The sequence below is a fragment of the Heteronotia binoei genome, chromosome 9, assembly GCF_032191835.1.
Source record: "Heteronotia binoei isolate CCM8104 ecotype False Entrance Well chromosome 9, APGP_CSIRO_Hbin_v1, whole genome shotgun sequence".
In the NCBI taxonomy this organism is placed as follows: Eukaryota; Metazoa; Chordata; class Lepidosauria; order Squamata; family Gekkonidae; genus Heteronotia; species Heteronotia binoei.
This window is the reverse complement of record NC_083231.1, coordinates 10,981,925-10,992,501: the sequence shown is the minus strand read 5'-3', so window position 1 is coordinate 10,992,501 and position 10,577 is coordinate 10,981,925. Positions and strand designations below refer to the sequence as shown.

General features: G+C 47.7%; 1 non-coding gene across 1 annotated transcript; it reads right to left on the bottom strand.

The window, feature by feature from the left end:
• Positions 1-4,180: 4,180 nt before the first annotated feature.
• On the bottom strand, positions 4,181-4,247 carry TRNAS-GGA (transfer RNA serine (anticodon GGA)). Its single transcript has one exon. It is a non-coding gene; the product is annotated as a tRNA-Ser (tRNA).
• Positions 4,248-10,577: the final 6,330 nt, after the last annotated feature.

Sequence of the window (10,577 nt, the reverse complement as noted above, 5' to 3'; positions counted from 1 at the left end):
GCTGGACTTTTTAAAGGCTCGGGTGAAATAGTAGAGCTTCCATTTAAATCTTCAAGGCCTTTACAGTCTGGGAAACAGACATGATAAGCGGCAGGCTGTAAAAGGAATGAGTTCCTTAGGTGGCTGTTATCCCACAGAGTGGAGGAAGGGCTCGAGCCACTAGGCCAAATAGTTCATGAATCTCCAGGTAAACGAGTACGCTGCTCTGGTAAGACCTCACCTGGAGTATTGTGTTCAGTTCTGGGCACTACATTTTAAGAAGGATATAGACAAGCTGGAACTGGTCCAGAGGAGGGCGACAAAGATGGTGAGGGGTCTGGAGACCAAATCCTATGAGAAAAGGTTGAAGGAGCTGGGGATGTTTAGCCTGGGGAGGAGGCGGCTGAGAGGTGATATGATCACCATCTTCAAGTACTTGAAGGGCTGTCATCTAGAGGATGTGTGGAATTGTTTTCTGTGGCCTCAAAAGGTAGGACCAGAACCAGTGGGTTGAAATTAAATCAAAAGAGTTTCCGGCTCAACATTAGGAAGAACTTCCTGACCGTTAGAGCGATTCCTCAGTGGTGGTGAGGTGGTGAGAAAGGCTTCCTCAAGAGGTGGTGGGCTTTCCTTCCTTGGAGGTTTTTAAACAGAGACTAGATGGCCATCTCACAGCAATGAGGATCCTGTGAATTTAGGGAGAGGTATTTGTGAGTTTCCTGCATTGTGCAGTGGGTTGGACTAGATGACCCTGGAGGTCCCTTCCAATTCTATAATTCTACGAGTGAAGCTGGAAATGTAGGTTGGAGCCCAAAGTGCTGATCTTCCCAGAAGAACCAAACTTGGGAAGCCATTGTCCCTGCTCAATCAGGGATATTGTCAGAGTCATGTAGCAGCTTAAGGGTCTATCCCACAAGTTATGCAAAATGCTGTGGAGGAAAAGGTTTACAGATTTCTCGAGCTGCCCCAGTACATCACCTTTTATGAATGTTTCCTCTTATAAAATGATCCCTAGTTGTTGTCAGCTCCTGAATAGTCATCAATAATCAAGACCTCCTGATGTTCAGAGAAGATTCATTTTCTTGATAGACACCTCACAGCAGTATGACTCTCTGGCTTTTATCTGAAGGGCAGTTTGGGGCGGTTGGGAGGCATCCCAAATCAGAAAAGAGCCACCTTGAAGCCTCCACGCTCTCCCAAGCAAAGCGCCTGCATCCTGTCTGTGAGACGGCCGGGCACCTCTAGACATGGAGGCATCTCAGAAGCTGGACCACTCTCCCCCTCCCCCATCAAGTGGGGAGGAGACCGGCGTACGGTTTAAAAGTTTGCTACCACTTCCAAAGTGATAGCTTTTTGAGCCACTCTCTGGAGGCTGGAGGACGGGGTGGGTATGGAATTGGGATGGGTGGCAGACGTTGCCGTTTGGAAGGATTTTTTCAGTCTATTTCAGAGGTGTCTCTGAGTTGGCCCAAAGCGCTGGTCTGTAATCACTCTCTGTGTCAGATCTGGGCTCTTCCAGGTAGGCAAAGCTACTATTAGAAATATTTGCCTTACGGGCTTTGGAATCAAATAGAGTGCCTCGTCTGAAACAATCACTTGAAAATTTGGACTTAATCACACAGTTAATTAATTGGACTCACAAAATATACAGGGTGGACTTAAAAGCCACTATGATGACATAGTTTGGTACATGCCTTCACTGTCTGGGGTTCACTGAGGAAGAAGTCATCAGAACGAGGGATTATCTGGAATCCTCGTGTGGACTAGGAATTCATACGGGACTTCTCATGGACTTGATGATTTCCATTTGAGAACTAATGAGTGTGAACTTATAAATGTGCATTAATATCTTTGTTTGTTGGACTTTATGTACTCTGCCTGTTGCTTTAATGCTCCATGTTAACAGGCAATAATATTGTGTAAGACTATAACAAGATTCTGTCACCATTGACATTAATGAAAATTGTTCTTTATTTGTGTGCTATTACAGCTGTGTGCTATTACAGTGTGTTGGTTCTAGCTGGTCTTCCAAGTAGGGCCAGATCTTTATACTCCCTAAAGGTAAAGGCAGTCCCCTGTGCAAGCACCAGTCGTTTTCGACTCTGGGGTGACGTTGCTTTCACGTTTTCATGGCAGACTTTTTACGGGGTGGTTTGCCATTGCCTTCCCCAGTCATCTACACTCCCCCCCCCCCAGCAAGCTGGATATTCATTTTACCAACCTCGGAAAGATGGAAGGCTGAGTCAACCTTGAGCCGGCTACCTGAACCAGCTTCTGCTGGGATCGAACTCAGGTCGTGAGCAGAGGGCTCTGACTGCAGTACTGCAGCTTTACCACTCTGTGCCACAGGGCTCTTCTTATACCCCCTACCGAGCTGTTATGAGCCTACCAAAATTCATAGCAAAAGCCTGTGCACAGCAGTTGAATATAACAGCCCCCGTTCGAGCACAACAGGTGCCAAGAAGAAGATAGCATATCTTTGCGATCCAGACACAGGCCTCTCCACCAGGGCAGACCAATTACTTTATAAGTTACGGGCAGAGCCAACGCAAGCAAGGCAAAACAGAGCGTACCTCCCCCAAACATTCCCAGAGCAGTTACAGAGAACAACAGGGCCACTGAAATCGCAAGGCCCCTTGACATTTGTATGATGAAAATTAGCCCCAGGTGAGGCAAAGTTTAGCATCGTCCCTGCACTCAGAAGTAGCTGACGTGTATAGCGATACCTAAATAGGAGATGTTATTAGAAAACGGTCATCCCTTTCAATGTATTCTCGGGTTATCAGACCCCCTGGTGGATGTGGGGGTCCCCAGCTGCCAGGTCGCACCTCCCCTCCACCAATCAGCTGACCAGTGGAAGGTAAATCACGCCCAAAAAGAGGGAGATCCATCTGACTTGCATCTCTACATCACTGCCCATGTGACCCAGAAGTGAGGTAATCACATTCGGGATGGCGGGGCAACACCCTGATATTTGGGCAAAAACCAGGGGTGGAATTTTAGCAGGAGGTCCATTGCATATTAGGCCACACACTCCTGATATAGCCAATCCCCCAAGAGCTTACAAGGCTCTTTGTTGTAAGCTCTTGGAGGATTGGCTACATCAGGGGTGTGTGTGACCGAATATGCAAAGAAGTTCCCGCTAGAATTCCACCCCTGGCGAAAACTCAATGGTAGGAGCCAAATTTAACATGGTGTTTTTGCACAAACACGAGAGTGTCATCCCAACGTCCCTGATGTAATGTCACTTTGGCGTAGTGCCAGTTTGGGTATCACCCCCTCAAAGAACTCTTAACAGGTTAGTGAGACAAGATCTTCCCTTACAGAACCCATGCTAAGTCTTCCTCAATAACTTTTGTTCATCGATTTGCCTACTCATTCTCTCCAGACTCCAGACTACTAATTCTCTCCAGACTCCAAGCAGAACCAGGAGAAAATTCCTTTAAAAAAAAAAATAAAAGCTTACAATGCATAGTTCAATGTCTCAGCCACCTGATGACGAAGATTTCCATCTGTCTGCTTTATATGTTTTGGTTATTTCCCCATTTTTTGTGGGGGGAAATATTAGAAAGTTTGTCAAATCTTAGAGTTCAGTGAAATTCTCGCAGGGGGTTTGAACAATGGAGCCCAGAAGCAAGTATTTTTTGGGGGGAAGGGGGTAAAAAAAAGAAGAAGAAAAAGGAAAGGAAAGGTCCCCTGTGCAAGCACCAGTCGTTTCCAACTCTGGGGTGACATTGCTTTCCCAATGTTTTCACGGCAGACTTTTTACGGGGTGGTTTGCCATTGCCTTCCCCAGTCATCTACACTTTACCCCCAGCAAGCTGGGTCCTCATTTTACCGACCTCGGAAGGATGGAAGGCTGAGTCAACTTCGAGCCGGTTACCTGAAAACCCAGCTTCCGCTGGGGATCGAACTCAGGTCCTGAGCAGAGCTTAGGACTGCAGTACTGCAGCTTTAACACTCTGCACCAGAGGGATCTTGTGAGAAAGAAAGAGCACCATAAAATGTAGAGGTTCCAGAGCTTTGCTCCAGTGAGCTCCTGCCCAAAATGAGGCCTGGTTGAACATATGAACATATGAAGCTGCCTTATACTGAATCAGACCCTTGGTCCATCAAAGTCAGTATTGTCTTCTCAGACTGGCAGCGGCTCTCCAGGATCTCAAGCTGAGGTTTTTCATGCCTATTTGCCTGGAGCCTTTTTTGGAGATGCCAGGGATTGAACCTGGGACCTTCTGCTTTCCAAGCAGATGCTCTACCACTGAGCCACCGTCCCTCCCTTCATTAATGAATTATATAAATACAACAGCAGAATGGCACCTGGGCTTCCATCTGGTTTAAGTTCTATTTTTGGGTTTGCAGTCCTTTTAAAAAAAAAATCCTCAGTGTAAACCTGGACTTTTGTGGCTTTCTAATTCCTATGAAAAGTGAAGTTCTTTGATCGAGTTTGGGGTCCTTAAAATGTAGGGTAAGGTTAAAATGTAGGGTAAGGTTCACACCAACATGTCACTATTTGACAACGATCCACGTCAAGTCCAAAGAACACAAAGATTGTGTGTGGATGAAGCTACTGGGGGGGGGGGAACACCACAGTGACAACTGTGGGGGACGGTACGTTCTAAATCAACACTGTGTGTGCTTGTTTGACCCGCGCGGTTTATTGGGTAAGATTTTCACCAAAGTTGATTAAAGAAGCGTACCTAGCTGAGCAGTGGGAGGCCATGAATGGCTGTCAAGTTTTTTAGACGAGTCCAGCGGGGCCTTGCTGGTCTCTCCGAGTTCAATGCACGGAAGGATGAAAGAATCAGGGATCAGTTTATAGGGCTAAAAAAAAAAGATAATCAACTCCCCCTGAGCCAGAGCGGTCTTTTCTGGAAGCAGAGGATTAGCGACTCGATAAAACGCTTCCCCTTGCCCAGTTAAGTGGAGCACCGCATCGAGGCTGAATCATTCCTTGGGACTGAGCCGCTGTTGACGTCACCCACAAACAAGCTGTGGCCACCACTAGTCCTCCCGCTGCAAACATCTGCTTCGAAGGCCGGTGAAAACGAAGCAACTGGCGACCTGCAAATTCAAGCAGGTTGTCTAGCAAAATCACACACACCTGAGAATGCGGCTTCTAATATAGTAGATCCGACGCATGGAAGAGGCAAGGTGGTAGTGAACATCAGCTCTTTGTTGAGTGCAGCATGAGGTAGGCTGCGCTTAAAGACTGAGGAACTGGGCCCACGCGGCCAACGATATCCAGCTCGGAGAGCCGGTTTGGTGTAGTGGTTAAGTGTGCGGGCTCTTATCTGGGAGAACCGGGTTTGATTCCCCACTCCTCCACTTGCACCTGCTGGCATGGCCTTGGGTCAGCCATAGCTCTGGCAGAGGTTGTCCTTGAAAGGGCAGCTGCTGTGAGAGCCCTCTCTAGCCCCACCCACCTCACAGGGTGTCTGTTGTGGGGGGGGGAAGGGAAAGGGGATTGTGAGCCGCTCTGAGACTCTTCAGAGTGGAGGGCGGGATATAAATCCAATATCTTCATCTACCTCACAGGAATTCTGTTGTGGGGGAGGAAGGGAAAGGAGATTGTGAGCCGCTCTGAGACTCTTCGGAGTGGAGGGCGGGATATAAATCCAATATCTTCATCTACCTCACAGGGTGTCTGTTGTGGGGGAGGAACGGAAAGGAGATTGTGAGCCACTCTGAGACTCTTCAGAGTGAAGGGCGGGATATAAGTCCAATATCTTCATCTACCTCACAGGGTGTCTGTTGTGGGGGAGGAAGGTAAAGGAGATTGTGAGCCACTCTGAGACTCTTCGGAGTGGAGGGCAGGATATAAGTCCAATATCTTCATCTACCTCACAGGGTGTCTGTTGTGGGGGAGGAAGGGAAAGGAGATTGTGAGCCGCTCTGAGACTCTTCGGAGTGGAGGGCGGGATATAAATCCAATATTTTCATCTACCTCACAGGGTGTCTGTTGTGGGGGAGGAAGGGAAAGGAGATCGTAAGCCGCTCTGAGACTCTTCGGAATGGAGGGCGGGATATCTTCATCTTCTTCTTCTTCAGGGTTCTCGCGCAAGCACGTTATTGGATCATTCAAACCAGCAGGGGGCCCGCGATTGGAGCAGGGCAGCAGGGATTTGGATCCTGCTGCCCATTGTTCCCAAGTCCCCAAGCTCAGTCCATGTGGCTCCAATGAGCCCGGCAGGAACACCCATTTAAGTCTTCACTTGAGTCCACATACACAACATGGCTGCTCTTAGGGATGCCAGCCTCCAGGTGGGACCTGGGAATCCTCTGCAATCACAGCTCATCTCCAGACTACACAGATCAGTTCCCCCGGAGATAACGGATGCTTTCGGAGGTGGAGTCTATGACCTTGTACCCCACTGTGGTCCCTGTCCTCCTCTGGCTCCACCCCCAAATTTCCAGGAGTTTCTCAGCCTGGATCTAGCAACTCCCATCCATCACTGGTGGCCGGGGAGAGGATGGGACTTGGCAATCCTATTGCTCCTGTAACTCCTGGTCCGTTCCTGATTTCTCTGAAGAAGACTTGTGGAGACATTCTGGTGTAGTGGTTAAGTGAGCGGATTCTTATCTGGGAGAACCGGGTTTGATTCCCCGCTTCTCCACTTGCACCTGCTGGAATGGCCTTGGGTCAGCCATAGCTCTGGCAGAGGTTGTCCTTGAGAGCTCTCTCAGCCCCACCCACCTCACAGGGTGTCTGTTGTGGGGGATGGAGATAAAAGAGATTGTAAGGCGCTCTGAGACTCTGATTCAGAGAGAAGGGTGGGGTATAAATGTACGGTCGTCTTCTTCTTCGGAGGAAAAAACACCCCATAGGTTAAGGTGACTAGCAGTGCCCCAGAAAAGTATCTGCTGCATTATTGTTCAAAACCAAACAGAAGTGCAAGAATCTGGAGTCCAATTATTACCTGAAAGACACACAAGATTTTGAGGGTATGAGCTTCTGAGATTCAAAGCTGCCTTCATCAAATGCTGTGGCTCTTGAAAGTCTGGGAATCATGTTGGGTTCTAAGGTGCAACTTGATTCAGACCTTGTTCTTCTACATGGCTGCCCACCCAATGCTGTCAAAATGTGTTGCATAATTTCTTGGAAGGAGTTGCTACCCTACTGCCCTACTGACATGGCTACCACCTGTGAGAGATGACTTTCAGATTCCTGGTGTGGCTTGGAAGAAGAAGAGTTGGATTTATACCCCACCTTTCACTCGGAGTCTCAAAGCAGCTCACAATCACCTTCCCTTCCTCTCCGCACAACAGGCACCCTATGAGGTAGGTGGGGCTCAGAGAGTTCTGAGAGTTCAGAGAGAACCCTTTCACCACACCCCCTCCAGCCTAGAAATAGCAGCTCTCCAGCAGCCCTGGCCTCACTCAATGCACAGCAGCCATGAAGGTCAGAGCGCCTGCTCCGGCTGCAACGCCACTGAGGATGTTCTCCGCAGCTGAGAACGAAACGTCTGGAAGAAAAACTTTCTCCAGTAGAACACGGCACTTGAGCCCGAAAGATTCTACAAACCCTAATGATGTTGCCAGCCGTGAAAACCTGAAATCTTTAATAGTTCAGAGAGAACTCTCAGGGAATTCAGAGAGTTCTGAGAGAACTGTGGCTGACTCAAGGTCGCCCAGCAAACTTAATATGAAGGAGGAGTAGGGTTCTCCAGATTAGAGTCCACCATTCTTAACCACTACATCAAACTTCTTCTTCTTCCCTGCCATCTATCCTCTTTGGCATGATTATGAAGTGCGTGAGAGAGAGCGAGGGTGTGCTAACTTCCCGTAAGCATCACAACAGTGATGATAAATTGGTTAAACGCAATGAGAGACAACTTCTCCTCCTTCTTCTTCCTCCTCCTCTACTTCTTTTTCTTCCCTGGCGTCTAACCTCTTCAGTTTGGTGTAGTGGTTAAGTGTGCGGACTCTTATCTGGGAGAACCGGGTTTGATTCCCCACAGGGAGTCTCGAGCCGGCTCCCTCTCCAGCCCCACCCACCTCACAAGGTGTCTGTTGTGGGGGAGGAAGATAAAGGAGATTGTGAGCCGCTCTGAGACTCTTCGGAGTGGAGGGCGGGATATAAATCCAATATCTTCATCTACCTCACAGGGTGTCTGTTGTGGGGGAGGAAGGTAAAGGAGATTGTGAGCCGCTCTGAGACTCTTCGGAGTGGAGGGCAGGATATAAATCCAATATCTTCTTCTTCAGCAAGATTATGAAGGAGTATGTGTGTGAGAGAGAAGTGAGCGTGTGTTAACTTCCCATAAGAATCACAAAAGCAACGATAAATTGGTTAACCAGGATGAGAGTACGACCAGATGGGGAGACTGCTTTCATAATCTCTTTAAAAGATGACAAGGAGCAACTAGCGGCAGGTGAAGAAGTACCTAACCAAGAAGCAGTAATGCCAATTATAACAGATGAGGTGACAGTCACTGGAGAACAGGAAACGAGGGAACCCCAGGGCCAGACGTAATCCCTACAAAGCCATGAATGACACTGATTAGAGAGGGGGATCTTTAACAATGCCGATGAATTTGATTCTGTGAGAGTGAGAGCATGCCAGATGCTTGGAAACCTGGAGTTGACTGGCAAGAGGAATTAATAGACTACGTTAATGAACCACTTGGCAAAGCTTCCGCGAAAAGGTAGTGGGGAAGATGTAGGCGTCTCCATGGCACTGCTTCCAATTCCTAGCGAGGAGTGACAATTGATGGTGACACTGTGCTTGCGTCTGTATAGCCAGGGCTTTTTTTTGTAGAAAAAGCTCAGCGGGGACTCATTTGCATATTAGGCCACACCCCCTGACACCACCATTGTTTCACCCAAGGCTTTGTTTGTAGAAAAAGTCCCAGCAGGAATTTATTTGCATATTAGGTAACACCCCCTGGTGCCAAGCCAGCTGGAACTGAGTTCCGGTGCGTTCCTGCTTTTTTTAAAAAAAAAAAAAAAGCCCTGGACATATGTTGAGGATAAACTTTAAATGCCTTCTGAACTCCAATATGCCCTGTGAACCGTCCCCAGAGGGTATAATGGAGCTGAATAAATGTAGGTTTCTCAGATATTTACTCTAATCCCAGTACAATATCGATACTGGGAGTTGGATATATTTGGGGATATCAATTTTGGGGGGAGTCCAATAGACCCAAATTGGAAAAATACAAAATGTTTAATTTGTTGTTGTTCAGTCACACAGTCGAGTCCGACTCTCTGTGACCCCATGGACAAAGTCCCGCCAGGTCCTCCTGTCTTCCACCATCCTCCGAAGTCTGCTCAAATTCATGTTTGTTACATCAGTAATGCTGTCCAGCCATCTCATCTTTTGCTGTCCCCTTCTTCTTTGCCTTCTGTCTTTCCCAGCATCCGGGTCTTCTCCAGGGAGTGCTCCCTTCTCATTGGTTGGCCAAAGTCTTTGAGCTTCAGCTTCAGCATCTGACCTTCCAGGGAGCAGTCTACGTTGATTTCCCTTAGGACTGACTGACTGGATCTTCTTGCAGTCCAAGGGACTCTCAAGAGTCTTCTCCAGCACCACAGCTCAAAAGCATCTATTCTTCTGCGCTCGGCCTTCCTTATGGTCCAACTCTCACAGCCATACGTTACTACTGGGAATACCATCGCTTTGACTATACGGACTTTTGTTGGCAGGGTGATGTCTCTACTTTTTATTATACTGCCCAGGTTCACCGTAGCTGTCCTCCCAAGGAGCAAACGTCTTTTAATTTCATGGCTACAGTCACCATCTGCAGTGATCTTGGATCCCAGAAATGTGAAGTCTGTCACTACTTCCATGTCTTCCCCTTCTATTTGCCAAGGTGTGATAGGGCCAGATGCCATGATCTTAGTTTTTTTGATGTTGAGTTTCAAGCCAACTTTTGTGCTCTCCTCTTTCACCCTCAACAAGAGGTTCTTTAGGTCCTCCTCACTTTCTGCCATCAGTGTCATCTGCATATCTGAGGCTGTTGATGTTTTCCCAGCAAGCTTAATTCCGGCTTGTGCTTCATCTAGGCCAGCATTCTGCATGATGTACTCTGCATATAAATTAAATAAGCAGGGTGACAATATACATCCTTGTCGAACTCCTTTTCCTATTCTAAACCAATCAGTTGTTCCATATCCTGTTTTGATAGTTGCTTCAATTTTTAATTGCACACCGCAAGATACAGACTCGATTGTGCGACTGAACAACAGCCTCAACAAAGATATGACCTTTTACACAAAAGTAATTTCTGTTTAAGGAGCCCCATGATGCAGAGTGGTAAAGCTGCAGTACTGCAGTCTGAGCTCTCTGCTCACGACCTGAGTTTGATCCCGGTGGAAGCTGGGTTCAGGTAGCTGGCTCAAGGTTGACTCAGCCTTCCATCCTTCTGAGGTCGGTAAAATGAGTACCCAGCTTGCTGGGGGGAAAGTGTAGATGACTGGGGAAGGCAATGGCAAACCACCCCCTAAGAAAAAGTCTGCCGTGAAAACATTGTGATGTGATGTCACCACAAAGTCGGAAACGACTGGTGCTTGCCCAGGGGACTACCTTTATCTTTTTAAATATTTACTCTAATCCCAGTACAATATCAATACTGGGAGTTGGGTATATTTGGGAACATCGT